This window comes from Perissodus microlepis, chromosome 16, assembly GCF_051167445.1.
Source record: "Perissodus microlepis isolate ML-2025 ecotype Zambia chromosome 16, ASM5116744v1, whole genome shotgun sequence".
Taxonomy (NCBI): Eukaryota; Metazoa; Chordata; class Actinopteri; order Cichliformes; family Cichlidae; genus Perissodus; species Perissodus microlepis.
In genome coordinates, this window is record NC_140476.1 from 32,594,352 (window position 1) to 32,607,002 (window position 12,651).

The following is a 12,651-nucleotide window of genomic DNA, read 5'->3' on the forward strand; positions in this document are numbered from 1 at the left end:
CAAAGTTGGTCTTTGTGCTTTTTCAGTGTTGGAAAGAGTCTTTCTTGCACTGAGGGCTGCTTATTGTAAATATCTTGTACTTGTTATTGCACATTTTAATGTCAAAGTTGGTCTTTGTGCTTTTTCAGTGTTGGAAAGAGTCTTTCTTGCACTGAGGGCTGCTTATTGTAAATATCTTGTACTTGTTTTAATGTCAAAGTTGGCCTTTGTGCTTTTTCAGTGTTGGAAAGATTCTTTCTTGCACTGAGGTCTGCTTATTGTAAATATCTTGTACTTGTTTTTACACCTTTCAATGTCAAAGTTGGCCTCTGTGCTTTTTCAGTGTTGGAAAGACTCTTTCTTGCACTGAGGTCTGCTTATTGTAAATATCTTGTACTTGTTTTTACACCTTTTAATGTCAAAGTTGGCCTCTGTGCTTTTTCAGTGGTGGAAAGAGTCTTTCTTGCACTGTGGTCTGCTTATTGTAAATATCTTGTAGTTGTTTTTGCACATTTTAATGTCAAAGTTTGCCTCTGTGCTTTTTCAGTGTTGGAAAGAGTCTTTCTTGCACTGAGGTCTGCTTATTGTAAATATCTTGTACTTGTTTGAACACCTTTTAATGTCAAAGTTGGCCTTTGTGCTTTTCAGTGTTGGAAAGAGTCTTTCTTGCACTGAGGTCTGCTTATTGTAAATATCTTGTACTTGTTTTTGCACATTTTAATGTCAAAGTTGGTCTTTGTGCTTTTCAGTGTTGGAAAGAGTCTTTCTTGCACTGAGGTCTGCTTATTGTAAATATCTTGTACTTGTTTTTGCACATTTTAATGTCAAAGTTGGCCTTTGTGCTTTTCAGTGTTGGAAAGAGTCTTTCTTGCACTGAGGTCTGCTTATTGTAAATATCTTGTACTTGTTTTTGCACAATTTAATGTCAAAGTTGGTCTTTGTGCTTTTCAGTGTTGGAAAGAGTCTTTCTTGCACTGAGGTCTGCTTATTGTAAATATCTTGTACTTGTTATTGCACATTTTAATGTCAAAGTTGGTCTTTGTGCTTTTTCAGTGTTGGAAAGAGTCTTTCTTGCACTGAGGGCTGCTTATTGTAAATATCTTGTACTTGTTTTTGCACATTTTAATGTCAAAGTTGGTCTTTGTGCTTTTTCAGTGTTGGAAAGAGTCTTTCTTGCACTGAGGTCTGCTTATTGTAAATATCTTGTACTTGTTTTAATGTCAAAGTTGGCCTTTGTGCTTTTTCAGTGTTGGAAAGATTCTTTCTTGCACTGAGGTCTGCTTATTGTAAATATCTTGTACTTGTTTTTACACCTTTCAATGTCAAAGTTGGCCTCTGTGCTTTTTCAGTGTTGGAAAGACTCTTTCTTGCACTGAGGGCTGCTTATTGTAAATATCTTGTACTTGTTTTTACACCTTTTAATGTCAAAGTTGGCCTCTGTGCTTTTTCAGTGGTGGAAAGAGTCTTTCTTGCACTGAGGTCTGCTTATTGTAAATATCTTGTAGTTGTTTTTGCACATTTTAATGTCAAAGTTGGCCTCTGTGCTTTTTCAGTGTTGGAAAGAGTCTTTCTTGCACTGAGGGCTGCTTATTGTAAATATCTTGTACTTGTTTGAACACCTTTTAATGTCAAAGTTGGCCTTTGTGCTTTTCAGTGTTGGAAAGAGTCTTTCTTGCACTGAGGTCTGCTTATTGTAAATATCTTGTACTTGTTATTGCACATTTTAATGTCAAAGTTGGCCTCTGTGCTTTTCAGTGTTGGAAAGACTCTTTCTTGCACTGAGGGCTGCTTATTGTAAATATCTTGTACTTGTTTTAATGTCAAAGTTGACCTTTGTGGTTTTTCAGTGTTGGAAAGATTCTTTCTTGCACTGAGGTCTGCTTATTGTAAATATCTTGTACTTGTTTTAATGTCAAAGTTGGCCTTTGTGCTTTTTCAGTGTTGGAAAGATTCTTTCTTGCACTGAGGTCTGCTTATTGTAAATATCTTGTACTTGTTTTTACACCTTTCAATGTCAAAGTTGGCCTCTGTGCTTTTTCAGTGTTGGAAAGAGTCTTTCTTGCACTGAGGTCTGCTTATTGTAAATATATTGTACTTGTTTTAATGTCAAAGTTGGCCTTTGTGCTTTTTCAGTGTTGGAAAGATTCTTTCTTGCACTGAGGTCTGCTTATTGTAAATATCTTGTACTTGTTTTTACACCTTTCAATGTCAAAGTTGGCCTCTGTGCTTTTTCATTGTTGGAAAGACTCTTTCTTGCACTGAGGTCTGCTTATTGTAAATATATTGTACTTGTTTTAATGTCAAAGTTGGCCTTTGTGCTTTTTCAGTGTTGGAAATTCTCTTTCTTGCACTGAGGTCTGCTTATTGTAAATATATTGTACTTGTTTTTGCACATTTTAATGTCAAAGTTGGCCTTTGTGCTTTTTCAGTGTTGGAAAGAGTGTTTCTTGCGCTGATGTCTGCTTATTGTAAATATCTTGTACTTGTTTGAACACCTTTTAATGTCAAAGTTGGCCTTTGTGCTTTTTCAGTGTTGGAAAGAGTGTTTCTTGCACTGAGGTCTGCTTATTGTAAATATCTTGTACTTGTTTGAACACCTTTTAATTTCAAAGTTGGCCTTTGTCCTTTTCAGTGTTGGAAAGACTCTTTCTTGCACTGAGGTCTGCTTATTGTAAATATCTTGTACTTCTTTTGCACATTTTAATGTCAAAGTTGGTCTTTGTGCTTTTTCAGTGTTGGAAAGACTCTTTCTTGCACTGAGGTCTGCTTATTGTAAATATCTTGTACTTGTTTTAATGTCAAAGTTGGCCTCTGTGCTTTTTCAGTGTTGGAAAGACTCTTTCTTGCACTGAGGTCTGCTTATTGTAAATATCTTGTACTTGTTTGAACACCTTTTAATGTCAAAGTTGGCCTTTGTCCTTTTCAGTGTTGGAAAGACTCTTTCTTGCACTGAGGTCTGCTTATTGTAAATATCTTGTACTTGTTTTGCACATTTTAATGTCAAAGTTGGCCTTTGTGCTTTTCAGTGTTGGAAAGACTCTTTCTTGCACTGAGGTCTGCTTATTGTAAATATCTTGTACTTGTTTTAATGTCAAAGTTGGCCTTTGTGCTTTTTCAGTGTTGGAAAGACTCTTTCTTGCACTGAGGTCTGCTTATTGTAAATATCTTGTACTTGTTTTGCACATTTTAATGTCAAAGTTGGCCTTTGTGCTTTTCAGTGTTGGAAAGACTCTTTCTTGCACTGAGGTCTGCTTATTGTAAATATCTTGTACTTGTTTTGCACATTTTAATGTCAGAGTTGGTCTTTGTGCTTTTCAGTGTTGGAAAGAGTCTTTCTTGCACTGAGGTCTGCTTATTGTAAATATCTTGTACTTGTTTTTGCACATTTTAATGTCAAAGTTGGTCTTTGTGCTTTTTCAGTGTTGGAAAGAGTCTTTCTTGCACTGAGGTCTGCTTATTGTAAATATCTTGTACTTGTTATTGCACATTTTAATGTCAAAGTTGGTCTTTGTGCTTTTTCAGTGTTGGAAAGAGTCTTTCTTGCACTGAGAGCTGCTTATTGTAAATATCTTGTACTTGTTATTGCACATTTTAATGTCAAAGTTGGTCTTTGTGCTTTTTCAGTGTTGGAAAGAGTCTTTCTTGCACTGAGGGCTGCTTATTGTAAATATCTTGTACTTGTTTTAATGTCAAAGTTGGCCTTTGTGCTTTTTCAGTGTTGGAAAGATTCTTTCTTGCACTGAGGTCTGCTTATTGTAAATATCTTGTACTTGTTTTTACACCTTTCAATGTCAAAGTTGGCCTCTGTGCTTTTTCAGTGTTGGAAAGACTCTTTCTTGCACTGAGGTCTGCTTATTGTAAATATCTTGTACTTGTTTTTACACCTTTTAATGTCAAAGTTGGCCTCTGTGCTTTTTCAGTGGTGGAAAGAGTCTTTCTTGCACTGTGGTCTGCTTATTGTAAATATCTTGTAGTTGTTTTTGCACATTTTAATGTCAAAGTTTGCCTCTGTGCTTTTTCAGTGTTGGAAAGAGTCTTTCTTGCACTGAGGTCTGCTTATTGTAAATATCTTGTACTTGTTTTTGCACATTTTAATGTCAAAGTTGGTCTTTGTGCTTTTCAGTGTTGGAAAGAGTCTTTCTTGCACTGAGGTCTGCTTATTGTAAATATCTTGTACTTGTTTTTGCACATTTTAATGTCAAAGTTGGCCTTTGTGCTTTTCAGTGTTGGAAAGAGTCTTTCTTGCACTGAGGTCTGCTTATTGTAAATATCTTGTACTTGTTTTTGCACAATTTAATGTCAAAATTGGTCTTTGTGCTTTTCAGTGTTGGAAAGAGTCTTTCTTGCACTGAGGTCTGCTTATTGTAAATATCTTGTACTTGTTATTGCACATTTTAATGTCAAAGTTGGTCTTTGTGCTTTTTCAGTGTTGGAAAGAGTCTTTCTTGCACTGAGGGCTGCTTATTGTAAATATCTTGTACTTGTTTTTGCACATTTTAATGTCAAAGTTGGTCTTTGTGCTTTTTCAGTGTTGGAAAGAGTCTTTCTTGCACTGAGGTCTGCTTATTGTAAATATCTTGTACTTGTTTTAATGTCAAAGTTGGCCTCTGTGCTTTTTCAGTGTTGGAAAGAGTCTTTCTTGCACTGAGGTCTGCTTATTGTAAATATCTTGTACTTGTTTTAATGTCAAAGTTGGTCTTTGTGCTTTTTCAGTGTTGGAAAGAGTCTTTCTTGCACTGAGGGCTGCTTATTGTAAATATCTTGTACTTGTTTTAATGTCAAAGTTGGCCTTTGTGCTTTTTCAGTGTTGGAAAGATTCTTTCTTGCACTGAGGTCTGCTTATTGTAAATATCTTGTACTTGTTTTTACACCTTTCAATGTCAAAGTTGGCCTCTGTGCTTTTTCAGTGTTGGAAAGACTCTTTCTTGCACTGAGGTCTGCTTATTGTAAATATCTTGTACTTGTTTTTACACCTTTTAATGTCAAAGTTGGCCTCTGTGCTTTTTCAGTGGTGGAAAGAGTCTTTCTTGCACTGTGGTCTGCTTATTGTAAATATCTTGTAGTTGTTTTTGCACATTTTAATGTCAAAGTTTGCCTCTGTGCTTTTTCAGTGTTGGAAAGAGTCTTTCTTGCACTGAGGTCTGCTTATTGTAAATATCTTGTACTTGTTTTTGCACATTTTAATGTCAAAGTTGGTCTTTGTGCTTTTCAGTGTTGGAAAGAGTCTTTCTTGCACTGAGGTCTGCTTATTGTAAATATCTTGTACTTGTTTTTGCACATTTTAATGTCAAAGTTGGCCTTTGTGCTTTTCAGTGTTGGAAAGAGTCTTTCTTGCACTGAGGTCTGCTTATTGTAAATATCTTGTACTTGTTTTTGCACAATTTAATGTCAAAATTGGTCTTTGTGCTTTTCAGTGTTGGAAAGAGTCTTTCTTGCACTGAGGTCTGCTTATTGTAAATATCTTGTACTTGTTATTGCACATTTTAATGTCAAAGTTGGTCTTTGTGCTTTTTCAGTGTTGGAAAGAGTCTTTCTTGCACTGAGGGCTGCTTATTGTAAATATCTTGTACTTGTTTTTGCACATTTTAATGTCAAAGTTGGTCTTTGTGCTTTTTCAGTGTTGGAAAGAGTCTTTCTTGCACTGAGGGCTGCTTATTGTAAATATCTTGTACTTGTTTTTGCACATTTTAATGTCAAAGTTGGTCTTTGTGCTTTTTCAGTGTTGGAAAGAGTCTTTCTTGCACTGAGGTCTACTTATTGTAAATATCTTGTACTTGTTTTAATGTCAAAGTTGGCCTTTGTGCTTTTTCAGTGTTGGAAAGATTCTTTCTTGCACTGAGGTCTGCTTATTGTAAATATCTTGTACTTGTTTTAATGTCAAAGTTGGCCTTTGTGCTTTTTCAGTGTTGGAAAGATTCTTTCTTGCACTGAGGTCTGCTTATTGTAAATATCTTGTACTTGTTTTTACACCTTTCAATGTCAAAGTTGGCCTCTGTGCTTTTTCAGTGTTGGAAAGACTCTTTCTTGCACTGAGGTCTGCTTATTGTAAATATCTTGTACTTGTTTTTACACCTTTTAATGTCAAAGTTGGCCTCTGTGCTTTTTCAGTGGTGGAAAGAGTCTTTCTTGCACTGTGGTCTGCTTATTGTAAATATCTTGTAGTTGTTTTTGCACATTTTAATGTCAAAGTTTGCCTCTGTGCTTTTTCAGTGTTGGAAAGAGTCTTTCTTGCACTGAGGTCTGCTTATTGTAAATATCTTGTACTTGTTTGAACACCTTTTAATGTCAAAGTTGGCCTTTGTGCTTTTCAGTGTTGGAAAGAGTCTTTCTTGCACTGAGGTCTGCTTATTGTAAATATCTTGTACTTGTTTTTGCACATTTTAATGTCAAAGTTGGTCTTTGTGCTTTTCAGTGTTGGAAAGAGTCTTTCTTGCACTGAGGTCTGCTTATTGTAAATATCTTGTACTTGTTTTTGCACATTTTAATGTCAAAGTTGGCCTTTGTGCTTTTCAGTGTTGGAAAGAGTCTTTCTTGCACTGAGGTCTGCTTATTGTAAATATCTTGTACTTGTTTTTGCACAATTTAATGTCAGAGTTGGTCTTTGTGCTTTTCAGTGTTGGAAAGAGTCTTTCTTGCACTGAGGTCTGCTTATTGTAAATATCTTGTACTTGTTTTTGCACATTTTAATGTCAAAGTTGGTCTTTGTGCTTTTCAGTGGTGGAAAGACTCTTTCTTGCACTGAGGTCTACTTATTGTAAATATCTTGTACTTGTTTTTACACCTTTCAATGTCAAAGTTGGCCTTTGTCCTTTTCAGTGTTGGAAAGACTCTTTCTTGCACTGAGGTCTGCTTATTGTAAATATCTTGTACTTGTTTTGCACATTTTAATGTCAAAGTTGGCCTCTGTGCTTTTTCAGTGTTGGAAAGACTCTTTCTTGCACTGAGGTCTGCTTATTGTAAATATCTTGTACTTGTTTGAACACCTTTTAATGTCAAAGTTGGCCTTTGTCCTTTTCAGTGTTGGAAAGACTCTTTCTTGCACTGAGGTCTGCTTATTGTAAATATCTTGTACTTGTTTTGCACATTTTAATGTCAAAGTTGGTCTTTGTGCTTTTCAGTGTTGGAAAGACTCTTTCTTGCACTGAGGTCTACTTATTGTAAATATCTTGTACTTGTTTTTACACCTTTCAATGTCAAAGTTGGCCTTTGTTCTTTTCAGTGTTGGAAAGACTCTTTCTTGCACTGAGGTCTGCTTATTGTAAATATCTTGTACTTGTTTTGCACATTTTAATGTCAAAGTTGGTCTTTGTGCTTTTCAGTGTTGGAAAGACTCTTTCTTGCACTGAGGTCTGCTTATTGTAAATATCTTGTACTTGTTTGAACACCTTTTAGTGTCAAAGTTGGCCTTTGTGCTTTTTCAATGTTGGAAAGTCTCTTTCTTGCACTGAGGTCTGCTTATTGTAAATATCTTGTACTTGTTTGAACACCTTTTAATGTCAAAGTTGGCCTTTGTCCTTTTCAGTGTTGGAAAGACTCTTTCTTGCACTGAGGTCTGCTTATTGTAAATATCTTGTACTTGTTTGAACACCTTTTAGTCTCAAAGTTGGCCTCTGTGCTTTTTCAGTGGTGGAAAGACTCTTTCTTGCACTGAGGTCTGCATATTTTTAATATCTTGTACTTGTTTGAACACCTTTTAATGTCAAAGTTGGCCTTTGTCCTTTTCAGTGTTGGAAAGACTCTTTCTTGCACTGAGGTCTGCTTATTGTAAATATCTTGTACTTGTTTTGCACATTTTAATGTCAAAGTTGGTCTTTGTGCTTTTCAGTGGTGGAAAGACTCTTTCTTGCACTGAGGTCTGCTTATTGTAAATATCTTGTACTTGTTTTTACACCTTTCAATGTCAAAGTTGGCCTCTGTCCTTTTCAGTGTTGGAAAGACTCTTTCTTGCACTGAGGTCTGCTTATTGTAAATATCTTGTACTTGTTTGAACACCTTTTAATGTCAAAGTTGGCCTTTGTGCTTTTTCAGTGTTGGAAAGACTCTTTCTTGCACTGAGGTCTGCATATTTTTAATATCTTGTACTTGTTTGAACACCTTTTAATGTCAAAGTTGGCCTTTGTGCTTTTTCAGTGGTGGAAAGACTCTTTCTTGCACTGAGGTCTGCATATTTTTAATATCTTGTACTTGTTTGAACACCTTTTAATGTCAAAGTTGGCCTTTGTCCTTTTCAGTGTTGGAAAGACTCTTTCTTGCACTGAGGTCTGCTTATTGTAAATATCTTGTACTTGTTTTGCACATTTTAATGTCAAAGTTGGTCTTTGTGCTTTTCAGTGGTGGAAAGACTCTTTCTTGCACTGAGGTCTGCTTATTGTAAATATCTTGTACTTGTTTTTACACCTTTCAATGTCAAAGTTGGCCTCTGTCCTTTTCAGTGTTGGAAAGACTCTTTCTTGCACTGAGGTCTACTTATTGTAAATATCTTGTACTTGTTTTTACACCTTTCAATGTCAAAGTTGGCCTCTGTGCTTTTTCAGTGTTGGAAAGACTCTTTCTTGCACTGAGGTCTACTTATTGTAAATATCTTGTACTTGTTTTTACACCTTTCAATGTCAAAGTTGGCCTCTGTCCTTTTCAGTGTTGGAAAGACTCTTTCTTGCACTGAGGTCTGCTTATTGTAAATATCTTGTACTTGTTTGAACACCTTTTAATGTCAAAGTTGGCCTTTGTCCTTTTCAGTGTTGGAAAGACTCTTTCTTGCACTGAGGTCTACTTATTGTAAATATCTTGTACTTGTTTTTACACCTTTCAATGTCAAAGTTGGCCTCTGTGCTTTTTCAGTGTTGGAAAGACTCTTTCTTGCACTGAGGTCTACTTATTGTAAATATCTTGTACTTGTTTTTACACCTTTCAATGTCAAAGTTGGCCTCTGTGCTTTTTCAGTGTTGGAAAGACTCTTTCTTGCACTGAGGTCTGCTTATTGTAAATATCTTGTACTTGTTTGAACACCTTTTAATTTCAAAGTTGGCCTTTGTCCTTTTCAGTGTTGGAAAGACTCTTTCTTGCACTGAGGTCTGCTTATTGTAAATATCTTGTACTTCTTTTGCACATTTTAATGTCAAAGTTGGCCTCTGTGCTTTTTCAGTGTTGGAAAGACTCTTTCTTGCACTGAGGTCTACTTATTGTAAATATCTTGTACTTGTTTTTACACCTTTCAATGTCAAAGTTGGCCTTTGTGCTTTTTCAGTGTTGGAAAGACTCTTTCTTGCACTGAGGTCTGCTTATTGTAAATATCTTGTACTTGTTTGAACACCTTTTAATTTCAAAGTTGGCCTTTGTCCTTTTCAGTGTTGGAAAGACTCTTTCTTGCACTGAGGTCTGCTTATTGTAAATATCTTGTACTTCTTTTGCACATTTTAATGTCAAAGTTGGCCTCTGTGCTTTTTCAGTGTTGGAAAGACTCTTTCTTGCACTGAGGTCTACTTATTGTAAATATCTTGTACTTGTTTTTACACCTTTCAATGTCAAAGTTGGCCTTTGTGCTTTTTCAGTGTTGGAAAGACTCTTTCTTGCACTGAGGTCTGCTTATTGTAAATATCTTGTACTTGTTTGAACACCTTTTAATGTCAAAGTTGGCCTTTGTCCTTTTCAGTGTTGGAAAGACTCTTTCTTGCACTGAGGTCTGCTTATTGTAAATATCTTGTACTTGTTTTGCACATTTTAATGTCAAAGTTGGCCTTTGTGCTTTTCAGTGTTGGAAAGACTCTTTCTTGCACTGAGGTCTGCTTATTGTAAATATCTTGTACTTGTTTTAATGTCAAAGTTGGCCTTTGTGCTTTTTCAGTGTTGGAAAGACTCTTTCTTGCACTGAGGTCTGCTTATTGTAAATATCTTGTACTTGTTTTGCACATTTTAATGTCAAAGTTGGCCTTTGTGCTTTTCAGTGTTGGAAAGACTCTTTCTTGCACTGAGGTCTGCTTATTGTAAATATCTTGTACTTGTTTTGCACATTTTAATGTCAAAGTTGGCCTTTGTGCTTTTTCAGTGTTGGAAAGACTCTTTCTTGCACTGAGGTCTGCTTATTGTAAATATCTTGTACTTGTTTTTGCACATTTTAATGTCAAAGTTGGTCTTTGTGCTTTTTCAGTGTTGGAAAGAGTCTTTCTTGCACTGAGGTCTGCTTATTGTAAATATCTTGTACTTGTTATTGCACATTTTAATGTCAAAGTTGGTCTTTGTGCTTTTTCAGTGTTGGAAAGAGTCTTTCTTGCACTGAGGGCTGCTTATTGTAAATATCTTGTACTTGTTATTGCACATTTTAATGTCAAAGTTGGTCTTTGTGCTTTTTCAGTGTTGGAAAGAGTCTTTCTTGCACTGAGGGCTGCTTATTGTAAATATCTTGTACTTGTTTTAATGTCAAAGTTGGCCTTTGTGCTTTTTCAGTGTTGGAAAGATTCTTTCTTGCACTGAGGTCTGCTTATTGTAAATATCTTGTACTTGTTTTTACACCTTTCAATGTCAAAGTTGGCCTCTGTGCTTTTTCAGTGTTGGAAAGACTCTTTCTTGCACTGAGGTCTGCTTATTGTAAATATCTTGTACTTGTTTTTACACCTTTTAATGTCAAAGTTGGCCTCTGTGCTTTTTCAGTGGTGGAAAGAGTCTTTCTTGCACTGTGGTCTGCTTATTGTAAATATCTTGTAGTTGTTTTTGCACATTTTAATGTCAAAGTTTGCCTCTGTGCTTTTTCAGTGTTGGAAAGAGTCTTTCTTGCACTGAGGTCTGCTTATTGTAAATATCTTGTACTTGTTTGAACACCTTTTAATGTCAAAGTTGGCCTTTGTGCTTTTCAGTGTTGGAAAGAGTCTTTCTTGCACTGAGGTCTGCTTATTGTAAATATCTTGTACTTGTTTTTGCACATTTTAATGTCAAAGTTGGTCTTTGTGCTTTTCAGTGTTGGAAAGAGTCTTTCTTGCACTGAGGTCTGCTTATTGTAAATATCTTGTACTTGTTTTTGCACATTTTAATGTCAAAGTTGGCCTTTGTGCTTTTCAGTGTTGGAAAGAGTCTTTCTTGCACTGAGGTCTGCTTATTGTAAATATCTTGTACTTGTTTTTGCACAATTTAATGTCAAAGTTGGTCTTTGTGCTTTTCAGTGTTGGAAAGAGTCTTTCTTGCACTGAGGTCTGCTTATTGTAAATATCTTGTACTTGTTATTGCACATTTTAATGTCAAAGTTGGTCTTTGTGCTTTTTCAGTGTTGGAAAGAGTCTTTCTTGCACTGAGGGCTGCTTATTGTAAATATCTTGTACTTGTTTTTGCACATTTTAATGTCAAAGTTGGTCTTTGTGCTTTTTCAGTGTTGGAAAGAGTCTTTCTTGCACTGAGGTCTGCTTATTGTAAATATCTTGTACTTGTTTTAATGTCAAAGTTGGCCTTTGTGCTTTTTCAGTGTTGGAAAGATTCTTTCTTGCACTGAGGTCTGCTTATTGTAAATATCTTGTACTTGTTTTTACACCTTTCAATGTCAAAGTTGGCCTCTGTGCTTTTTCAGTGTTGGAAAGACTCTTTCTTGCACTGAGGGCTGCTTATTGTAAATATCTTGTACTTGTTTTTACACCTTTTAATGTCAAAGTTGGCCTCTGTGCTTTTTCAGTGGTGGAAAGAGTCTTTCTTGCACTGAGGTCTGCTTATTGTAAATATCTTGTAGTTGTTTTTGCACATTTTAATGTCAAAGTTGGCCTCTGTGCTTTTTCAGTGTTGGAAAGAGTCTTTCTTGCACTGAGGGCTGCTTATTGTAAATATCTTGTACTTGTTTGAACACCTTTTAATGTCAAAGTTGGCCTTTGTGCTTTTCAGTGTTGGAAAGAGTCTTTCTTGCACTGAGGTCTGCTTATTGTAAATATCTTGTACTTGTTATTGCACATTTTAATGTCAAAGTTGGCCTCTGTGCTTTTCAGTGTTGGAAAGACTCTTTCTTGCACTGAGGGCTGCTTATTGTAAATATCTTGTACTTGTTTTAATGTCAAAGTTGACCTTTGTGGTTTTTCAGTGTTGGAAAGATTCTTTCTTGCACTGAGGTCTGCTTATTGTAAATATCTTGTACTTGTTTTAATGTCAAAGTTGGCCTTTGTGCTTTTTCAGTGTTGGAAAGATTCTTTCTTGCACTGAGGTCTGCTTATTGTAAATATCTTGTACTTGTTTTTACACCTTTCAATGTCAAAGTTGGCCTCTGTGCTTTTTCAGTGTTGGAAAGAGTCTTTCTTGCACTGAGGTCTGCTTATTGTAAATATATTGTACTTGTTTTAATGTCAAAGTTGGCCTTTGTGCTTTTTCAGTGTTGGAAAGATTCTTTCTTGCACTGAGGTCTGCTTATTGTAAATATCTTGTACTTGTTTTTACACCTTTCAATGTCAAAGTTGGCCTCTGTGCTTTTTCATTGTTGGAAAGACTCTTTCTTGCACTGAGGTCTGCTTATTGTAAATATATTGTACTTGTTTTAATGTCAAAGTTGGCCTTTGTGCTTTTTCAGTGTTGGAAATTCTCTTTCTTGCACTGAGGTCTGCTTATTGTAAATATATTGTACTTGTTTTTGCACATTTTAATGTCAAAGTTGGCCTTTGTGCTTTTTCAGTGTTGGAAAGAGTGTTTCTTGCGCTGATGTCTGCTTATTGTAAA